We start from the raw sequence: 23,689 nt of genomic DNA, 5'->3' as shown, positions 1-23,689 counted from the left end.
TCACGAGCTGGGGTGGGACTTACAATTTTATTGGGTCCATCTGATGTTTGTCACTGACTCTGACTGAATAATTAATAAATACTTTAGGTCGGACTAAACCATTTTTATGGAGGTAAGAGAAGCAGATATTTGGAAAAAATATTTACCCAAATTGCACGTTTTTGTGGTTTTCATTTAAATCTCAGGCATACAACTAATATAAATATTAGAATTATTCATACTACAGGGGCCTAAATAGTATAACTGCTGGATTTTGTGGGGCCCCCTGGGCAGCGGGGGCCCCTATAATTGTCACCACCTTTCACCCCACTAGCGACGGCCCTGACTGGAGTCATTACAATAGTCCACCCTGCTAGTGATGAAAGCATGAACAAGTTTCTCTAAGTCTTGTCTGGAAACAAAGCATCTAATTATTGCAATATTTTTCAGATGATAGTATATGCTGATTTAGTTATTGCTTTGACATGACTAGTGAAACCGAGATTCCTGACTTGATTTTTAGTTGTTTGACCCCTAGAATGAAGGTATGGGTTCACCTTGAGAACTTCATCTTTGTTTCCAAACGCAATGACTCGTCTTTGTTTAACTTGAGAAAGTTTTGGCACATCCAACTGTTTACTTCATCAATGCATTGGCACAGGGAGTCAATGGGGCTGTAGTCATTAGGCGATAGGGCTAAGTAGAGCTGTGTGTCGTCTGCATAGCTATAAGCGATCTGGTTCTTTTTCATTATTTGGCTCATTGGGAGCATATACAGGTTCAATAGGAGTGGCGCAAGAATTGAGCCTTGCGGGACTCCGCATGTCATGGATGTCCAGTCAGACTTATGGTCTCCTATACTCACATAACAACCTCTCCCTTCTAAGTATGACCTGAACCATTTTAGGACTATCCCAGAAAGCCCCACCCAGTTTTCCAGCCTGTCAAGAAGTATGTTGTGATCGACAGTGTCAAATGCAGCACTGAGGTCGAGTAGTACCAGCATTGATAATTTGCCTGTATCAGTATTTAAGCAAATATCGTTTATTATCTTTATGAGAGCTGTCTCTGTGCTGTGATGCGGTCGGAAACCAGATTGAATGTCAAAGTATCCATTCGAGCTTAAGAATTTGTTCAGCTGATTGAAGACAACTTTTTCAATGATCTTGCCTATGAAAGGAAGTTTTGAGATCGGTCTATTGCTTAATATGATCTTATCCAGATTGCTCTTTTTCGGGAGAGGCTTAACAACTGCAGTTTTCAGGGAGTTTGTTAAACTTCCAGAGAGAAGTGGGGAGTTTACCACTTCTAGGAAATCTGCTTCTAAACAGTTTAACACACTTTTGAAAAAAGATGTGGAAAGTGTGTCAAGGGCGCAGGTTGATGTTTTAAGGTGCTGTACGGTTTCTTCCAAAATTTTGGCATCAATTTCTTCAAATTTCAGTTTTATTGATCAATAATAGCCATTATAACAGAAGTAGCTTCAGTCAAACATACAGCAGGATACAACGTTAAAATAGCCTAAATATAAAGTTATGTAACTTCACTTTGCCCTCAGCCAAAACGATTTACTAGGGAACCATTTATAGATTAATGAGACCAAAGATCGCCCGTTAGATATAGCCTACACAAGACGAATTATATCTCATGTTTAACCACTAGACTACAGACATCCGAGTCAGCGGCAAAACTTCAGAAGGCCGAGGTACGGCTGTTCCAGGGGGGGTAGACGAGCGCTGAGCCCCGGTGATAGCATCTTACAACTCCGAAAACGTCAGATCAAATTTTTAAATAGGCGCTATCTTTATAAACCAACCACAGATTTGAGCTTTAAACAACTACATTGTCGACTGCAAAACTATTAAAACTACATTTCGTGACACAATAACAGTAGTATTTTTAAATGTAACCTCTGAACGTTACTATTAGCCTACTAATTAAATAATGACCAAATACAACCAAAAACAAACGTTCAGTCTTGCTTGTGAAAGGTAATTCCTCGAAAGCTGTTTTCAATTGTGTGGCGATGTGTACAGCCCCAAACAGCGCACAAAACAGGCATTTTTCTTAATTCCCGGTATGAGAGGTATGGGAAAGTTGCCATCCCCAACATGGCGGCGCCGTTGACGTACGCTCCAGCGGCCAATAGGGCGTCTATGTATTTATTATGTCTATGACTGAAAGCACCAGAGTTTTAGTTTGCCTGGTAGAGCACAGCTGTTTATGCTCTTCAACCCTTCCACTGTTTGTCGTCTAACTTCTCCCACTTGAACTGTGTCCTTTAGATCCCCATCGTACCATCTCCCAAGACTCTTCACTGGCTTCTCAGAAACTGTTGGTATTGCCTCACCATTAATGAAGAATGTTTTATCTACTACCTTTCCTTTAACTATCGAGATGCTCCTTGATTTAGAGGGCTTAAATTGCATTTGTGCCCATTCAATATTATCTGTTAACTTCCCCAATAACCGATTAGTGCATTATAATAGACTACAAGTTTTGTCTTCCGCCACATGCACTCTGCTTTTCTGCATTGTCTTCTCATATTTTGCACTCCTGCTGAGTTTCTCCAAGGTGCTTTTTGTCTGCCACTCTTTTCTTCCTGACTTTTACCGGAGCAATATCATCAATTACACTTAACTTTTGAGTTAAAAGAATCAAGGAGAAAATCAACAGCAGAAATGCTTGGTGTTAAGGATATAGCCTTCATAAATAGTACAGTAGTGTTCTCATTTAAGCATCTCTTCTTGACAGACACAGATCTAGCTTCAATGGCAGAAGAGATCGATTTATCAAAGAAAATACAGAAATGATCAGACAGTGCTACATCCTTAATAACAATCGATGAAATGTTAACACCCTTACTGATAAGTAAATCTAGAGTGTGTCCTGTGGGATCGTGTGAATACACACATTTATTTTGCTCTTGGTTAGTTTAACCTTAAAGTAATACATTAGAAGTAGTCATAGGCTACCTATTAAGCCTTTCAGTACAAGTAAAAAAAAAAAAAAAAAAATTAAAAAAAGTGTGAGGGAGAGATTTTGCCACCATTAAAATAATTCCCCAAACAGCTGTCATTATCAAACAAAAATAATATCTAATTTTATGCGTTTTTTTTAATCACTGCATATAAACTACATTGGCACAATCGTCAGAGATGAACCAGACAAAAGTAGTTTGTAACAATTGCATCCCTTATTGCATTTATATTTGCTTGTTTTTGTTGTGGGTCACTTGAGGGGCTATGGAAACTCTAAAGGCACTAGCACAAAAGTAAGATGGATTACCATATCCTGGATATCAAAACATGGGATTTCCAGATATAGAAAATTCTGATTCAGAACAACTGGGTCCTGGTGTGAAGTTGTGGACTAATACCTCAAAGACAGTAATGGGGGAGACTAGGTATGGAAGTAAAACTTTTTGTTTGAGCATCAGTAACTCAGTGGTTGTTTGTGCTGGATCTCTCAAACTTTCATACACAGTAGCCACTGTTGTTTCCTTCAAATAAAACTCAATTGGACGTGTGTACTTCACAATCACCGATAAGAGTTAATGTCAAATACAGAGTTCCATTGTAACAACCTACCCCACTACTGGGGTGTGTTGTAACGCTAGATGTAACAATCCGTGGTAATTTGCTGAAAAAGATCCATACTATCTAATTTGTGCAAGGACTCTATTGAAGAACGCATAGGCTAATCAGTTTAAAATAAAGTGAAAGATTTAAAGTGACAAAAAACATTTTTTTTAGGGCACAAAAACAATTGCTGTGTGTGTGTACTGTATCCGGTCGCATTTGGGTTCAGTCACTAGCAATGTTGCCATCCATCTATTTTTACGCGAATTTTGGGATAACACTGGATGGAAACTGTCTCGGGTTACTTGACTAACCCTGTTCCCTGAAAAAGTGGGAACGAGATGCTGCGCTCATAGCGCTATGGGACAACATCTTTGTTTGACCGGTTGTGAAGTATGTGTGGCAAACACACCAAGGAACTTGACTTTAAATAACCTCTGACGAGGACGCCATTGGAATGCGTGCCTGTGAGAGGCTGTAAATAGACGTGAAACAGGTGCGCCTTCAGGTATCACTTTCTCTGAAGAGACGTCTGGACACGCCAGGCTGGAGTTTTTGCAACCTCCACAAACACAATTTACCATGACGATAAATTAAAATACAAAAACTACCGAAAACACACTGACTCACGACCGCTCTTACTGAATACCAACCTACTCTGCACTGAGCTGAGGCTCCCTTTCGTGACGTAAAATGACACGATGTTGAAAAAAAAAAAAGCGTTGTTTTACGAGCAGTCAAAAAAACGCTCACTTTATCTACTAAATTGGTGCCCTTATGTCGTTTTAAAAACATTTTAAATCCTGCATTAACTTTTGCAGGGTTTCCGCAGGTATCTTCAAATTGAATTTAATGCCTTTTTAATGGCATTTTTTTTAATGCCATACATGACTAACCACGGATATATTTATATATATATTTTTTTTTTCTGTGACACATAGGCGTAATTTGCAGGTGGGACGTGTTGATTGTGTCCATTACGCGTGCCGTATGTACCAATACAAATGAATAAAACATCTCGTTAACTCTAGCAGAGCATTCATTTCGTTCGTGCGTTAAAGGTGAACTAAGTAACTTTTTTACCTTAACTGAACAGCTTTGGAGTCATTGTAATGTTTATATTACTGATTTCGTGTTGAATGGTGGTCATCTCGCACCCTCCTGGTGCCTGTGAGCCGCAAAACCACCCTTGCAACTTTGGGCCGGCGAGCCGCCGACCTCAGTGTTAGGAAGTATCGTGTGATATCAGGTCTCGCGAGGTAACGAATTGCTTTACGGCAAAAAATAGATCTGATAAAATGAGCATCAAACAGAAATAACCCTGCGCCGTATACATGTGGTGTTGAGCGCGCGCAGCTCTTAAAGGAGCCATACCTTATTTCCACTCGTTACAGCGTCCATCCTACTGAACAAGTACCGGTGTACAGGGGGAGGGGATCCGGCCGTGAGTGCGAGCCATCTCTGCGTGAGTGCTATTCACGACAGTACAAGTACTCCACAGCGACTCTAGGGGTCGCGGTTTGACAAAAACGGAATTCCTACTTAGTGCTGCTTTAAATAAGAGGCGATCTGAAATGTGTTGTTTGCCGCTGCTATCAGTGGCGCAGATATAGTGTTCTGTTGTGGCTCGCGCACAGTCTTCACACGGACGCGCGCTTCAATCCGTTGCGGAGAGACTATTAGTTATGGTGAAATCACAAAACACGCACACAAACGTGTCCCTGCTTGATATACAACCACTGATAAACAATCGGTTTTGATGAGAAAAAAACAAAACTTAGTGCGGATTAGAACCCAGAATCTGACATGCTTGGCAAAAGTTCTGCCACTGGACATGGATGTAACGGTCAGACCTATGTATTTATTCACGTGAAAATCCTTGCTACTAACATTAGATCTCATTAAACGACAAATTAAACACAGTGTACTATTTACATAGATTCTTAACGCCGATTTGTGGCCGTTACACTGCATATGGGATTTTACGGCGCTGATTCCCATTGTCCCCAACTTAAATGCTTTTTTACAAACGTCACGAAATCCTTCATTTTACCACTAACGGGCTGCAACCATGTCTTAAGTTTATTTTTTCAGCCACTTTGGCTGGAATTTGCACTCCCATTTTTCCAAGGTTCACAGACCATGGTTCAGGCCTGTCCACCGCTGTACACAATGCCCGTGTCACGGCAATTTTGCTCCGGCCGGAAGCAATTACCAAACTGGTTCCGCGTGTTTATCACACTAACGTACATATTTGCGACAGCAAATAAAAATTTATTATGATGGCTATATTCAAATAAATTGATATAAAATTCTCTTCAAAACTATCAACATTTTTGATGCCTGTAGGAATCAAATTTAATGCCATTTAAGACCTTAATTTTCACAAAATCCATTTAAGGACTTTTAATGCCCCGCTGTTTTCATCTGGTATTTTCATACAAGGTTATATATTAACATTTTTTTTTTTTACCTGCAATATGCTCTTTAAGTCTCTACCCAACACTGCAAAAAAAATTATGTAACAGTAACTTACTGGCAAAATATAGTCAGCAAGCTTCTGTATTTTATACCACTAACTGTCATAGTTTTAAGTAAAGGCCTACCGTAAAAAAAAACAAAAAAAATAGCATTACTGTTATTTTTATTATTATTTTATTAATTTTACTTTTATATATTCAATAACACCAGTTCACATCAACAGCTTTACATGTTAATAGCCAAATTCCCCAAACACATCAAGTAATTTGCTAAGAACTGCTTTAATTTGCAGAAGCTTTGAGTTGATTACAAGCAAGTTAATCACAAGCAAGTTAATCACAACACCAATTAATTTAATTTCCAATTATTTACTTGTGGCAAATAGCCACGTAATAAGCTGGAATAATATAGTCGAACAGTTATACATGCCAAACAAGATCTGACTATTCTTTTCATTCTACCAAACACAAAAACACAGAAACAATGGTTGCTTTCTTTAAAAGAAAATCCTCTTTATTTAGCTGAATATTTAATCCAAAACAGTTTTCATATATCAAATCCTTGAATATAACATTCCTCAATATTTGAACCAACAAATTAAAAATGCTAAGTGGCAATCCAGTATGCAATATTCACTACTTTCATTAGATCTTGCCTTACTCAAAATGAACATTTCGTGATCAACACCTCAGCAAAGTAGCGGCTTCTCCCTGTAAAATAAATACGAATATTTACATGATTGAAGCAAGATTATTTCTCACCATAAGATTATAGACAACTAATTTAAATGTTTGAAGATTATATAACCATGCTGGGAAGGGCAACACAGCAGGCCTCAAACCACCTCAAATTTCTCTAGCAGACATCACAGGAAAGGCAAGAGTCACAATGACTCAACCTCGCTGGAGAGCCTGCAATGACTCTTCTCTTTTACAGAGAACATACTGAGTTCAACTAAAACGGTTGCATTTAACTATGTATGAATTGTGTGCTGACCAGACTTACTTCCTTCTTGCAGCAGCTGTGATAGAAACATCTCTTAGATGGCACCAAACTCATGGCCAATACATATGGTGGCAAAATGAACGTTCTATGAAGACTTCAGGGAAATGGCTTTATGCTGCAAAAGAAAGACCATTTCAGTACAGTTCACAAGCAAACTTGACATGCAGATATTGAGACCCTCGAGCACATGTTGTAAAAGTTTGTCTGGGGTTTCTATAACCATGCTATAGGGGGTAAACAACACGGCCTCAAACCACCCCATGTCCATCTAGCAGACATACAGGAAAGGAAAGAGTCACTTCAGACTCAACCTCGCTGATCAGCCTGCACTACAACGCACCACATATACATCTAAGCGCTTTATGCTTGACATTAATTACCAACCTAAATTGCTAAAATCGGTTTAAAAAAATGTATACCTAAATGCAGAGAATTTTACACAAATGTTGAAATAGATTTAACTAATAAACAAATCTGAACGCGTATCCACACGTGGACCCTTGTGAACACGTGTTTTAACTGTGAAAACGATGCAAAATTTTAAATCACCCTGAGAAAAAAAAATGCTACTACAATCTATAATGTTAGTTACTAGCAGACAAGAATAGTTAACTTATTACATGCATGCATAAAACCAGTCTTTACAATTACGTACGCCTACTGCATTATTTTACAGATTAAAAAATATATATTGAGATGAACAGTAAATAATCTATTGTTATATATATATATATATATATATATATATATATATGCTGTTCTGATACCCAAACCTCACCTTATAAGAGACGACAAAAAAGCTACTGCTCGCACGATGGTCCTCGAGTTAAAGAAAGAAGATTCGGAAATCATGTCAGTTGGTCGCCTCTACTTCTTCTGAGGTTTAATGGCGGCTCATTGGCAGGTTTTTGGTACGTTACTGCCACCAACTGGAGCACAGAAGAAAGGATAAAATATTAGTAATGTATTTAAATTCTGTTATATAAACCTGTTAGCTCGACCATTGTTAAAACAACTTTTTGCACTGTAAGTTTGACTTTTTATTTTTTTCTGAAGTTCATTATGCTTTCATTTCCATATGCTGTACAGTTGAGCAAAAGTTGATCTTCTCGCAAGTCTTTCGTTAATTATGCTGATTTGACTGGAGAACTAGCGATTCTTTTTAAATATTTTATCATAAATAAATGTTATTTTTATCAGAGATTTAAAGAAGATTTTATAAGGTTTCATAAATAATTTATTAAACTGGCTCATATTAATTTGACTTTTAGTTACTTATAATTAACAAACCTAACAATTATAGTAAATTGCCGGTTTTTGCTTACACATAGGGATTTTTTATAAAATGATGATCTGGCCCCATGCAGTCCATATAATATCAGATCATATTAAATATTATCAGCTGCCCTCTGTTCAGCTGAGTCTGCAATGACAATTCAATTAATCATATTGTCTGCTTTAGTTTATTCCGTGGTCAGCTTTTGGATGATTTCACGAGGTTACAGTTGAGTAGCCTAGCATTAATATCTTATAGTATTATAGCCTACGTAATTTCTTTTGAAGAAATGCAGAGTAGTTTAGGCTAAGATTTCTTCAATAGACTACTGTAGGCTAAATATTCAAAAAAATATCTCATTTGATGCAGTGTCCAGCGATGTCGATTTAAAACGATTAAATGTTTTGTAAAAAGAACAGTACCTCCTGGAGACAACATTACAAACATAAAAAAAGGAAAATAGTATGATGGAAAATCCTGCCGTTTCCAGCTCTTACACTAGAGGTCAGCATAATACTGTTAATCATGCTGACGTCTCACAGCACAGTAAACCACCTGTACTTGTTAAATAAGACCAGAATTTCAGAAACTGCGTGGTAGTTATTTGTAATTTAGCACTTACCATTTTTTTTTATACAAAAGCTTATTATTATACACTAACTGGAATAAAAATGCTGTAGACCCTGTGGGAGATAGCCTACTTGGGGTTTAGTGTCATGCTCAAGAGCCCAAAGGCAAGAGGAGATATCAATACCTACAGTCTCACGAAGTTGGCTAAGATGTCCAAGTCACACGTCACCCCAAATCTCTCTATAAAAAATGGTGTATATATATTATCATTATTATTATTTATAAAAAAAAAATTTCATAAAGAAAATAAAGACTATAGGCTTAAGGTTTTTACTAAATATTGCCGTATTTATCATAAATGATTTATCCATGCACATTATTATCATTATTATTACTATTACTTATTGTTTCAATTCAAGTTCCCTACTATGTTTAATCAAAATAACTTTCCCTCTCCCTCTTGCGATGAAATCTCTTCTCTGATGATGTGTTTACTGGCGCGAGGGCGCTCAGGGCGGGACAACCTGTCACTCATATGAGATCACAGCAATACCAAACCACAATGATCCAATCAATTCCTGATGGACAAAATCAAGTCCTACTCTTCATTTATTCTTGTTCGAGAAGCCGGAAACTTCCGTTTCATGTTGATTTTAAGATTTTATGCACTGTGGCATTATTTTTGGAGACAATTCAATGGCGGCCCAGGTTTTTGGTGCATTACTGCCATCAACTGGAGCACTGGAGGATAAAATATTAGTAATGTATTTAAATTCTGCTATAAACCTGTTACTCTGAGATAATTTCACATTTCATTGTCCTGGACCATTGTTAAAATGACTTTGCACTGTAAGTTTGATTTAGTTCATTATGCTTTAATTTTCATATGCTGTACAGTTGAGTAATCGCAAGTGTGTTTAGTTCTAAATTATGCTGATTTGACTGGAGAACTAGAGATTAAAAAAAAAAAACTTAATTGTTAATGTAAAATAAAGACATGAAACCAATATTCCTGCTTTGCCAATACTAGAGCAGGTGGCCAGGAGAAATCTGTGCCTTCTGTATGTGCACACACTGACTGTCACTGTTTGTCCAGTCATTCTACAAATGCATGCAAATGTACGCTTCATTTGCTTGTGTTAATGACAGCTGCACAATGGTCCAGTGATTCTGAATCTGAAACATGAGGAAGAGTTTCAGTTTGACATATGTGGCCTTAACACAGAGAGCCACACAGCGAGAGCACAGCACTGTGCCAACACAGCTAAAATGGGATGACTCACTGAGCCAAGAAACAGACATCAGTGTTGTGTCATGAAATGAGGCTCTTGTGCAGATGGACCAATAACCCCTCTGTGTTGCTAACAGACTTTCACTTTTCAGTCCTTATTTAATCGCTTTTCTTTTAGCGAATGCCAGGTCTGCTTGGCATTATTTAAGAAAATAAAAGCAAAATCTCGTTCTGAATTAATGTGTGGGCAAATTTGGTCTGTGTTAGTTGTTTTTGTCACAACATTGTGGTCCAAAGTTGTTGTGATGGTCTATGATATATGACATTTGTCCTTCTCTATAAAAATGTGTTTAATACATTAGTTTTTAACTGGTTTTGCTTCGGGATCCAGATTTTACATTGGGCATCAATTGGCAACCCAAACAAACATGTCTTTAATGTCAAAACTGATTTATTTTTGTATAGGCCCAACGATATGCAAACTGTACATAAAAACATAACATACAGAATGAAAATCATGTTGGCATCTGCTTAGTTTAGCTAGCGTTGATTGGACACTACTCTTGATTTTAAATCAATAAATAGATATACATATACACATCCGTATTTTTTTTCTCAAATTATATTTATAGTTCAGACCATACATTTTATTAATCAAAAATAGACAAGGTCAACATTAATATAAAGTAAAAAGATTATGTCTAAACAACAAGCCATCATGTTATTTGATGTCTGTCCATATAATAATTTATTTGGCTTTTTACAACTTACTTTCACCATAAACAAACTAATAGGCTAAGTAACATTTTCACTTAAGATAAAACTAAAATCATTTTGTTAGTCAATGTTTCGTAAACTAATAGTTTACTTACTATAAATAAAGGACACTTCGAAAGACATTAATGTTTATTGTAAAGTATTTTTAAAATGAATATTACGCAATAAAAAAATCAACAAAAAAAATCTGCACAGGTCAGTAAAGTCAGCCAGCACTCTAGATTTGAAATACTATAATAATAATAAAAAAAAAGTTACATGGTCATTTCCCTTTTTTACTTGCATTTAGCCTTGTTTGTCCCCCTGCTATCCTTGACCTCACTTGACCTTATTAAAACAGACCTGGGACCTTCTTATGATCATTTCTCAAATGTGCGTACCTGTGTGCACGTATGCACACAAAAAAAACGTGCGCACACCACTCTTCCAGATGTGAAATTAATAAATCACAAATGATCTTGAAATTGTGTGCAGCTGAATGGTTTCAGATCTCCGGCTTAATGTCATTAACATGAAAGAGCACCAGTATCCAAATCCTTTAATTGAAAATGGTGAGCAGCAAGAAATGCTTAGTTTTTTTGTAAATACCTGCAGCACTCCGACTCTCTGGCAAGGAAACGTACGTATACCTCTGCTTAGACCCTGATGCGCAAATTTCTGTACTGAGCCAATTGTAGACCAAAAAAAAAGAAAAAAAGAACAAAAGACGAAGGACTCAAATAGTTCTTAGATAAGACCTGTCTGGCCAGATGACAGATGTCTCCCTCTGCCAGCCATTAAGAGTAATCTCTAAAGAATTCTGGGTAAAGTGCAGTGTTTAACAATGCCGTGATGCAGCACAATGACGCACAAAGGTAGGACGCTGACAGCAGCACTTGCCCTGAGGTCAGACGTCAGTTTCTTTGAACCAAATGGTTTACTTCTGCAGGTTATATGATGCACAACTGGTACTCTGGTTCAGACTGAGACTGTTTACACTAAGATTCATAACCTCAGAGAATGTTGTGTTTACCTCTGAGAATAAATGCAGTTGCTTTCGCGTGGAGTTACGTAAGCAGAGCAGTGAATGATGCCTTTGTGTGAGTGTTGCTGAAGATGGGGGAGGAACAGTGTTAAGCAGCATGAAGGGCAAGAGGGAACATATACACACTGATTTAGGGGAAGGAGAACTTTCACTGAATTACAGTGCATTGTGTACACAATATTTGTATGCACTGTATCACACAGTGAAATAAAACAAGACAGAAACAGTACAGAACATTCAGGGAAATAGTATTAAATACATATTGATACATCTAGGGTAGTTGAACATTTGTGGCCCAACTAGTACACAACTTTGTTTGAATAAGCTAGTTCCTGCAGTGCTTCAATATAACACCTGGGACACATTGACCTCAATGTACATTTTCCACTGAATTCCCCGAGAGAGCGCAGACTGCAGCATAGGGAGGGATGATCAAGTGATAGTCGTGTACACAGCTGCCTGTGTAACAGGAGAACATTGGGAAGATTTTGAAACGGTTTAAGGTCTTATTAATGTATAATCAGGGTTCACAAAATTCCTGTCAGCTGACCTTATTGCATGCTTTTAAAAAGTACATAAATAGTATACTAAAAAAGAATATTCTTTAGTGTGAGCTGAATGTTATGTAACGGACACTTGATTGCATGTTAACCGCAATTAAATAAAAAGTACTCTGGTTTGTATCCCATTTTGGTAACACTTTATTTTAAGGTGCTTGTAATAAGCAGTAATTAACAGTTAATAAGACACTTATAAGACCTTATAAGATGCATATAAGATGCATATAAGCATTAACTAATGATAATAAATAAATTAAATTAAATAATAAATTTCTCAAGTATCAATACATTGCACTTTTAGAACAGCCGAACAAACATAAATGGTAACACAAACTCCCAGTCACTTAAAAATGTACCTTCCCAAGAGGGAGTAGGTTCCCTGATCTCTTCAGGGCCTGGACCTTTAATTAACCCTTATATGAAGTAGTTAATGCTTATATGCATCTTATATGCATCTTATAAGGTCTTATAAGTGTCTTATTAACTGTTAATTACTGCTTATTACAAGCACCTTAAAATAAAGTGTTACCCTAATTTTTAAGATTTTAAGGCTACACTACAAATACACATTGAATGCAATTATTTGCACTTCAATTAAGCTCTTAAGCTTCACAGATTTTACCCCTGGAAAAAAAAGAGACAAGTAACTCCACATATCCTCTACAGATCTCATTAATGTCTCAGACTATACTCAGATTTACCAAGATAGAAAAGTCTGCAAATCACTCTACATTTCTCATTGAATTCCTCTAAGTCCATGGTATGAGCTCTTTTTAAAGCTCTACTTTCTTACTCTATAGGTCAATGACTGTGTTTTTTTTTTATTTCATCTAAGGAATTTGTACTTCAGAAAGTTGTACTTCAATGAAATATATCTGAGAACTTAATTGAGTCTCCTGAACTGTGAAAGCACAACTTCTGAACAACATTTCCTTTAGGCTGTGAGGATTTGCCCTGCAGTTAATGCATGAACAGTGTTTGGTTTGCCTGTGTTAATATTTTATAATAAAGGTGATCACTGGATGGAATAAATGACGTCATGGAGGAGTTGTATTTGCAGTGTCATCTCCCTGGCTTGTTAATCACGGAGTAATGTCCACTCCAGTCCTCCTGCTAGTGTCCTGATGACTCAGGTCTTATGTACCGCCACGGCTGCTGGATTTTCTGCTGAAGTGTGACGGTATCAGTGGCCTAATCCTTCCTCCCTTCCATCTTTTTCAAGCCAGAATATTCCGCTCCTTAGCGTCATCGCTCAATTCTCAGGCTCATTGTCTTCCCTCCAGCCACCTCCCTGTATGTTGGTCAGCTGACTGGATAAATCCAGGTTATTTGTGGTGCCCTGATCCCCATATAATGGAATTATCACATGACACAGTGTACCGTGACACAGCATGTGTGCGCTGCATGTGAACTGACTGTCTGGGGTTCTCAGACATGACATAGAGGTTAAGTGAGTGCTAGGTCATTCTTTGATCATTCAAGAACATTATAGCCTTAGTACAGTATTATTTCTGCATGTTATGAGGCGGATTTTTATCAACAGAGCTTATTTAAATACATTTTAAAGTATGTAATTTTCTAAACATTTCGCCATCTTTCATTGGTCTGTAAAAACAGATTGGGCCACCCCAAACTCATTGGCCGAGTCAATGTCTCTGCATAAGGTTGGTCAGATTAACACTTTTTGAAAGGAATCAACCTTAGCTCAATTAGACATATTTGTCTCTTGCCCTGCATTTAACTTGAATTCTAAAAGTTTTTAACAGCAAAATAACACATTGTAGAGATTATACTCATGGTTCCTACGGGTGAGGAAGTTTAATTTTACGCATGACTGTGTCATCATAAAAGACCTTGTGAAAAAAAAGTATACATTTAAAAAGAGTATTTATGGAAATACTAGCCGACACTGAAATATTTTTAAGTACAATAAACTTGGATGTTTGAGTAATTTCAACTTAAATTACATTAAACCGACATTAAAAATTAATTGAATCTTGTACAACATAAAAAAGTTGAAAATTACTAAACTTATTTTGATGAGCTAAAACAATGTAAAAACATATGCTGTCATAACTTATTAATCATATATTTTGTACAGTGTATACTTTAAAAGATATGTATACTTAAGTACAAACTGAAAGTAATGTTTTAGTACATAATATTGTATATCAACTTTAAATGTAATATCAAATAACACACTGCAGTTACAGTAATCAAGTGCTTTAGCATGTTAGTCAACATATCAAAATAACTTTGAAAAAAGATTATAAAAACAATGATTTAAAAACGCAGTTTAATGTAAACTTCTAATTTGACATTATTACAAAGTGCACTTTTTGAAGTGTACTTAAGTGTGTTAAGAAACACAATAGACATGAGTGTACTTTCTTTAAAGCTGCAGTCCGCTTTTCCTCTTTGTTGCCATCTCTGTTCGAAATCTGCAATTGCAGTTATTCGCGGAATTATCAACTTTACGCGAGTTGTGCCTCGACACGGCACAGCGCGGATGAACACAATGTTTGAGGAGAGTGTGAGGCTGTCAGTCACCGCGCCGGTGTGGATACTGGCATTCAGAATCACAGATTATTCTTTTTGGAAGTATGACCAACATAAGAATTTTCACCGGAAAATGTCATCTGAACAAGTAAGTAACATCCACTTTTGTTCTGGTTCTGACATTGCAGTAAATCGCGCTGATTAAATCTAACAATGGCTTATCATATCCCGCAAAACCGTGCAAATTATACTTGTTCTCAAATTGTTAATGTTAACAACGTCAGCATTGTGTGACTACATAATGTCCTTCCGATATGTATCCTTGTTTTCGCATGGGTCCGGTTGCAGTCTCTTTTTTTCTGTAGCCACTCCGAAGTCCGAAAGAAGTCTTTTACATTTTACAGCGGGTGAATCTGTTGTCACTGGTGATTGTCGTTTGAACCTTTCTGGATCCGCCATCAAATTGATAAGTTTAATTATATCAAGTGCTGTGAGAAAAGGCTATAAATCTCCACCACCTCCAACATCCTCACACACAATATAGCCTACTTGCCGAGACTCCTTCTTTATGTATACAGATGTGACGTAATGACGCAAAGACATGCTCGAATCTCCTGCGGAAATCCACCAGTACCACTGGAATTAAAAACATTATTACAAGCTTACCGCTTTGAATCGAGCTAAGGCAAGCAGAGAGTTTTAAACACTGGCTGGTTATGTATTTTCTCAAATATGTATTTTGGATAATTTTTAACCCAAAAAAAGCTACGGACTGCAGCTTTAAGTATAATTAAGTGGCTTTTTATTTCATTCATTATATTGTACTTTTAAGAGTTGATGTACACTACAAGTGCACATTCAATATTAAGCACACTTCTTTTTCACATGGAAGTGACTGGGTTTCTTCAGTGTAGACTACAGATCAAATCAGAATGTTCTGTCCATTGGTGCGTTAAAGAAAAGGGTTGTTGCAATCCCAACTGACTGCCGAACATTCTGTAATTGAAGTATTTTTCCTCAGGACAGAATGTTACTAGTGCTAATGAAGTATGACTTGCTGTCATCATGTTATCATTGATGAACATTAGCTCAGAACAGGAGTCCTCAGCAGTTAATTACTCTTGCTCTTCATATTCTCCTCAGGCTTCTTATGATTCATTGTATAATCCAAAATCTCTTTCTGGAAGAACATAGGAGGATGTGCTTTTAAAGTGATATGTTCGCTAGTTTAAAGCCCTTTATCAAAAGAGAGATTAGATAGAAAACAGGGCTACACTTAAATAAGATGTGTTTTGTGTCATCTCCATTCAGTTATCAGTGTGCATTTTGCAAATTAATACTATTTCAATCATCTTTCATTTTATGAAGAAAGTGTGAGGGGTGTTTGGTTGTGAAAACTGCTGCCATGATTCTACAGTATAACCAGGTGTTTTCTATGTGGTTGTAAGTGTCACGAAACAGATGGAGACAAGACAGGTAAGTAGCAAACAGCCAACAAGTATCTTTTATTTGCAGGTATCCAAGAAGCCGCAGGAGAGATGAATGGGTGAGTATCAAGCACTCTGATAGTTTGGTGAAACTAAAGCCCCTTTCACACAGCGCGTTGATCCCGGGAAATTGCCAGAACGCCTTCTGTGTGAACGCAAACATGACCCAGGATTGATGCCGGGTTGGGGACCTAGTAACATTGCCGTGTTCAGTCCCGGAATGCGCGCTGTGTGAACAAAAGCCGTAATCAATGCTGTGTCGTAATGATGACGCTGAAGCCTGGATCGCCAGCTAGTGAAACGGTACGTAATGCGCTAGTTTATGATCGAATCAGAGAAAAATGCACAAGCTTGGTTCTCTTACGAGAGTATCTCTCGTACTGCGTAATAGCTTACGCTAGGGGAAAAACTCTTTTCCACGAGATATTGAAGCCAAAAATTATCGTTAATTTTTTATTAATGTAAAACGCTTTGCAGCAGCAAGCAGACATAGGCGAAACAGCTTGCGCGCCTATTGGCTGCTCTTGCAGCAAATGCAGCAGCCTATCGAGAGAGACGCTGCGTGACGTAATGACCAATGGGGGCAATTCGCGCCCATATCGTCACGTCCCGCCAGAAAGGGCGTGGTCTCACCCTATAAATATGCTCGTTAGGCTGGTACAAGCTGATTTTCATCTCTTCAGCGACGCACACGCATCGCTGGATCCGGAGTGAGAAGCCGCGCCGTCGAAGCAAGCCTTTCAGCGGGACGAGCTCTGGAGTCGCTGGCCTCGCCGCCTTCAACTGCCGTACCTTCTGCGCTTTCCGGCGTTCTATATCCTTTTATACTCTGTGTATCTTTACTCTGCTGAGAGTGTTTGCTCGCTTACTTGACGCGACTCACACTTCTCTTCACAAAAGAGCTGCGTCTTTTTAAAGATGCCATCCTGTGGCTCGTGCCGCGCCCCGCTCAGCGACGGAGACCGTCACGTCATCTGTGTTTCCTGCCTGGGTGAGGATCACGCGGCCCTCGCGCTCGCTGATGGCGGATGCCCTCATTGCGAGTTTTTGCCTATGGTGACTCTGAGGACTCGCCTGGCATCATTCTCCGAGCTTTCTCCAGCCCGCCAAAGCTCGCCGGTTCGCCCGCCAGCTTCGCCGGCTTCGCTCGAGTCGCTCACTGACGGACAACGGCCGCCGCCTGCCGCCGCGTCCGTCCACGAGTTCGACGAACCCACCGAGGCGTGTTCTCTTCTGGCGTCCGATAGCGAGGATTGGGCGAGCTCCGTGGACCTCCCCTCCGCTAGCGTTTCCCGCCAGACCACTGGTAAGAGAACCGGCATTGAGACTGAGCTGATGCATCTGCTCTCTCAGGCCGTGGAAAGCATCGGCCTCGATTGGGAGGCGCCCGCGCAACCGCCGCGCAACAGGCGAGCTCTGTGGACCTCCGCCTTCTGTCCGCGAGTCGTCAAGGAAACGGGCCAGCATCAAGACCGCGAGCCCTAAAACCGCGGCTAGCTTTCTTTACGTTATAAGAAATCTACCCCGCCCCCCCATGGGCGTGCGTCACCGGCAAATGAGAAAAGAGTGTGTTTTAGTCCCCGCCGAGGCCGGACTAATCTCCATTTCTCAAACATTTCTCAGCTCCTAGTTTGAGTGGCTGAAAATGTCATTATTGCAGCAATGAGCCTGTTGTATAACACGCACACCTGCATACAAACGCCGACACATACAAAACTGTGATGACGCTCTCTTATCTGCTTGCGCTAGTGTAGTTCTCCCTGTGGCCCAGTGGCGGAACCCGAAGCTTTCACGCGAGAGACCCGTGTTCGATCCCGGCTCTCGCAGCAGATAAAAATTTAGTCTCGCCGCGGCCAGACTTCCACCGAAACTTTTCGCTCGTTCAGTTCCAGAAAATGCGACTGTTCCAGTGTATTTTGCAGTAAACAAGCTGGTACCACGGCCCGCTTGCCTGCACATAAAGGCCGTTTCCACGGCGACCCAGAAAAATCATGTAATCATTGTATTTCTGGTTTTCCGGCCACAGCCGATGGTGTTATAAGTGTAATACAATGCTCACAGCCCAGTGTTCATTTCTACACACAAACACAGCCCGCCACGGTACAGGGCTCGCACAAATGAAATCGGCGCATGTCAATTGTGCATTAAATGTAGTCAATGTGCCCACAACCCAGTGCCCACAAACACTACCACGGTTTCTGTAAAACGAAACCAACACAAGTCTTCCTAGCCTCCTAGGAAATCGACAGTGTTTCAGTCTCGCCGTGGCCAGACTTCCACTGAAATTTTCGCTCGTTCAGTTCCAGAAAATGTGACTGTTCCAGTGTATTTTGCAGTAAGCAAGCCAGTACCATGCCCGCTTGCCTGCACACAAATGCTGTTCCCACGGCGACCCAGATAAATCACATAAACGGTGTATTTTCTGGTATTCCGGCCACAGCCGATGGTGTTATGAGTGTATTGAAAATGCCCACAACCCAGGGCTCATTTCTACACACAAACACAGCCCGCAAAAATGCAGGGCTCGCACAAACAAAATCGCCTCATGTCGATTGTGCACTAAATGTAGTGAATGTGCCTACGTCTCAGTGCCCACAAACACTACACACCACATGTCCCACGGGTTCTGTGAAAACGAAACCAACACGCATTCAGTCAGCTCAGGCCGACGGTGTTTTTCAGTGCAGTAAATGTGCCCGCTGTCCTGCGCCCACATTCACTCACAGACATGTTAAGCCCCACGGGGCTCGCCCCGCTCTCTCTCCCTCAGCAAACTGCTATAAGGGTTTTGAGGGCGGCCAGGCTGCCCGCCGCGATCGGCGCGCCCCCCGCCTCACACACTGTAAACACAGTGTCTGCGTTACAGCACGCCGGAGCTCTCTTGCCGTCACTATGTCTCGGCCAGAGCCCAGATCTCATTCTACCCCTAGCTATTCACGCGAAAGTGTGGGCACAGCTTCCTGGGGTATCAGAATGGGTGCTGAACACTATAAAAAGAGGCTATTCGCTACAGTTCGCTCGACGTCCCCGCCGTTATACGGTGCGCGTCGAGACGACGGTGGAAAACGAAGTATCTCATCTACTTCGAGCCGAGATAGCGAAACTACTGAGCAAAGGTGCTATAGAACCTTTATCTCAAGCTCAGAGCAAAGGGGGCCTACACAGCAGATATTTTCTGGTACCAAAAAAAGATGGAGGTCTCAGACCCATTTTAGATCTGCGACAGCTGAACAGAGCGCTTGTGAAGCGCCAGTTCAGAATGCTTACGACCAGGAAAATCCTCGCGCAAGTGCGCCACGGGGACTGGTTTATGTCAATAGATCTGAAAGACGCCTATTTCCAAATACAAATAGCGTCCCATCACAGGCGATTCTTGAGATTCGCTTTCGAGGGCCAGGCATATCAATACACAGTCCTGCCGTTCGGCCTGTCCCTAGCACCTCGTACATTCACGAAGTGCATGGACGCGGCGCTCGCACCCCTGAGACTTCAGGGCATGCGAGTCCTGAACTACTTGGACGATTGGCTGATTCTAGCTCGATCACGATCGGAGCTCATAGAACACAGGGCCGCATTACTCGAGCACCTCGAGGAGCTGGGCCTCACAGTCAATTGGGCGAAGAGCTCACTGTCTCCCAGTCAGAAAATGTCCTTTCTGGGAACAGTGTTAGACTCGCTATCCATGACGGCACGCTCGATAGTTCCGCTCAAAAGGTTTCAGAAAATGCTGGGGCTGATGGCCTCAGCGGCCTCTGTACTCCAGTGGGGCTTGCTTCGCATGCGCCCACTGCAGATGTGGCTGAAAGCGCGGGTTCCACCCAGGGCATGGACAGCGGGTCTGTTTCGCCTCAGGGTCAACCTACAGTGTGTTTCAGCTCTGGAACCTTGGAAAATAACCGACTGGTATCAGTCAGGTGTGAGTCTGGGGACCGCTTCGAGTGTGAAGGTGGTGTCTACGGACGCCTCCACCTCGGGGTGGGGAGCGCTGCTCGAGGGCAGACCGCTAGCTGGCCTGTGGTCAGAACGGGAAAAGCTCCTTCACATAAACTGCTTGGAGATGATAGCAGTCGACAAAGCGCTACGGCGTTTTTGTCCCCAGGTAACAGGCCACCACGTCTTGGTCCGGTCGGACAACATGTCAGTGGTGGCATACATAAATCGGCAGGGCGGCGTCAGGTCACGAAACCTTCACAGGCTGACGGAACGCCTCCTGGTCTGGGCTCAGCACAACCTGCTCTCACTGAGAGCAGCGCACGTGCCTGGTCACCTGAATGTGGGACCAGACAGACTGTCCAGGAACAATGTTCCAGCAGGGGAATGGTCGCTGCACCCGCAGACGGTCCAGCTGCTGTGGAAAACGTTCGGCAGAGCACAGGTGGACCTATTCGCGTCCCACGAAAACGCTGCCAATAGGCGCGCGAGCTGTTTCGCCTGTGTCTGCTTGCTGCTGCAAAGCGTTTTACATTAATAAAAAATTAAGGATAATTTTTGGCTTCAATATCTTGTGGAAAAGAGGTTTTCCCCTAGCGTAAGCTATTACGCAGTACTCGTTCCCTCTCTAGAGAGAACCGAGGTTACCTAAGTAACCGAGTACGTTTCAAGAGAGAGATCGCAGCTCATAAGCAAACTTAAGACGCTGCTGAGACATTACGTCACATCAATGTCACGTGTCTTTACGGGATTTTTACGGGTTGTGTGTGAACGCAGCACTCTCTGATTCCTGAAAATCACTGGCAGTGTGAATGAACCAAAATCAAACGAAGCCGGGTCAAATCCCGGGTCACTTTATCCGTGTATTTTCCAGAATCTCTGTGTGAAAGGGGCTTTAGCTTGCCGGTAATAGAGGTCTTTGTTTTGCAGATGCAGAGGATGATAGAAGAGGATATGGAACAGAACCATCAACCCGATCTCATGAAATGCGGAGACTGGAGACAATCTCAGGTGAGTCAAACCGGTAGGAAGTGGGTGAGTGTTGGATGGCAAGGACAACACCAGACAACTGAAGTGTGGATAGTGACTGCTTATAAAGAGAGTGCTGGTGATTATATGCAGGTGCAGAGAATCAGTAATCAGGTGATTGTGAACAACAGAGTGGAGCTGAGTGATTCGTGCTCCCTGCCCCGTTTACACGAAGGGAAGACGCAGATATTTCCCTGTGGTTTGGCCTCTCATTTACACAAAAACCCAGTTTTTAACACAGAAAACGATTATTTCTAAAAACTCCGGCCAAAGTGGAGATTTCTGATAACGCCGGTTATGTGTTGCCCTGTCAACTGGGAGAAACGGGGTTTTAGGTTCTTAAACATCACATTATGCGCCAGAATATGCTTAACGTCATGTGAGCTCCCAGTTTGGCATAGTTATGATGGCGCTCGTCGGCATATTTATGCGGGTTGATGTAAATGACAACTTTTTGTGTGTTGATCTGCTAGTGATGTGGCAGATCCTGTGACAGTTAAGGTGTTGTAAGACCCACAACCACCCAGAACACTTTACCATTATGGTGGTACTTTTGTAAATACTTTTCATACATACTACTATACATACATTTTCCGCATACAATTTATTCTATTTCAGTGTTTTCTGTCTATTTGGAGCCCTGCCGTAATGCAGCTTTTATTTCCAGTTGAATGGTCATTTTAAGCATGCAGACTTCTCTTCTGTTGGCTGTCTGGCGATATCTGTTCTGTACAACCTGTATCAGGCCTCTGTGAAGTCCCCTGCCAGTCTGTCTCCTCGCATCTGCATCACAATTAATGCACAGTGGAATAAGTTACATGCTACAACTGCTTTCTGTCAGGGAGCCTGTGCGCAGATAAATACCAGGAGTTCATCACGTGAGCTTTTCGTAATTGTGATTGCAGCAGAGGGACTTTTTCCTACAAGTTTTGCTGGCACCCTGCTATGAGTTTCCCACAAACCTCATTTCAAAGAGCTGACTGGAGAAATTTCAGTCTTTGACTTTTTAAGAGTATAGCTACACATGACCTGTTGCTTGTTTTCTGATTCAGATGCATACATAGTATTTTAAAGTCACCATGAATTCCAAAATGACAATTCTTATTTTAATGGAATATTGCCTTATTTATTATAAATGTATCCATGCACATCATTAACTTTTGTGCCCCTGTAATCTTTAATCAAAATAAATGTGCAGTGTCATCTCTTATCTTGAGATGGTGACGTGTTTACAGGTGTGAGGGCAGGACAACCTGTCAATCACATGAGATCAAAGCAATAGCAAACCACAATGATCCAACAATCTAATCAGTTCTCGATTGGACAAAATCTAATCCTGCTCTACAGGTTTTCTTTTTCAAGAAGCCGTTTCACCCGGATATTTGTCATAATAGGGAAGCAAAGACTATTTAAACTTACATTTCATTCCAACATAACATTGAATTTCATTGAGGGGCATGTTAGAGATCAGAGTTACCATACAGACTAATCTACAACCCCATTTCCAGAAAAGTTGGGACATTTTGTAAAATGCAATAAAATCAAGAATCTGTGATTTGTTAATTCTCTTTAACCTTGGCCAACTAAAAAATAACAAATTTTGATTTTGATGGGCTACAACACACTTCAAAAAAGTTGGAACATAGGCAAAATAAAAGTGAAAAGATTATAGAATATCCAAGTTAAACAGTTTTGAAACAGTCCACAATAAGCAGGTGAAATGATAAGGGTATCGTGCTTGTGTATAAAAGGAGCAACCACCAAAGATGGGTAATGGCTCACCACCTAGTACCAAATTTCATGAGAGAATTGTCAAACAATTCAAAAACATTTCCCAATGCAAGATTGCAAATAATTTAGGTCTTTCACCATCTACCATACATAATATTGTGAAAAGATTGATTGAATCTCTGTTATGCAAGGAGCAAGCTATACATCTGTGCAATGCAGATACTGCCGACTTCTATGGGCCCGAGATCATCTCAGATGGTCCAAAAGTCAGTGGAAATGTGTGCCGTTGTCAGATGAGTCCACATTTTTAGCTTTTTTTTGGAAAAATTGATATTAAGTTCTCAGTCCCAAATACGAAATCAGAGACAGGTGCAAAAGCAAACATCTGTCATGGTATGGGGGTGCATCAGTGCAAACAGCATGGGTGACTTGCATGTGTGTGAAGGTACCATTGATCTGGAGGTTTATATTGGGATTGTACAGAGACATAATAATATAGTGGCATCAAAATGACATCTTTCTTGGGAGG

General features: G+C 40.5%; 1 long non-coding RNA gene and 2 other non-coding genes across 3 annotated transcripts; all 3 read right to left on the bottom strand.

Annotated features, from left to right (window-relative positions):
• Window positions 1–6,528: 6,528 nt before the first annotated feature.
• Window positions 6,529–7,113, bottom strand: LOC130087982 (uncharacterized). Its single transcript, XR_008807416.1, has 2 exons — window positions 7,047–7,113; window positions 6,529–6,751 (listed from the first exon to the last, which is right to left on the bottom strand). It is a non-coding gene; the product is annotated as an uncharacterized LOC130087982 (long non-coding RNA).
• On the bottom strand, window positions 6,827–6,958 carry LOC130088039 (small nucleolar RNA SNORA9). Its single transcript, XR_008807434.1, has one exon. It is a non-coding gene; the product is annotated as a small nucleolar RNA SNORA9 (small nucleolar RNA).
• Window positions 7,114–7,244: 131 nt separating the features above from the next.
• LOC130088038 (small nucleolar RNA SNORA9) lies at window positions 7,245–7,376 on the bottom strand. Its single transcript, XR_008807433.1, has one exon. It is a non-coding gene; the product is annotated as a small nucleolar RNA SNORA9 (small nucleolar RNA).
• Window positions 7,377–23,689: the final 16,313 nt, after the last annotated feature.

The sequence above is a fragment of the Rhinichthys klamathensis genome, unplaced genomic scaffold (assembly GCF_029890125.1).
Source record: "Rhinichthys klamathensis goyatoka isolate OS25496 unplaced genomic scaffold, OSU_Roscu_1.1 h1tg000111l_1, whole genome shotgun sequence".
Classification (NCBI taxonomy): Eukaryota; Metazoa; Chordata; class Actinopteri; order Cypriniformes; family Leuciscidae; genus Rhinichthys; species Rhinichthys klamathensis.
Note: the sequence above shows the minus strand (reverse complement) of the source record. Positions and strands in the feature narration are given on the sequence as shown.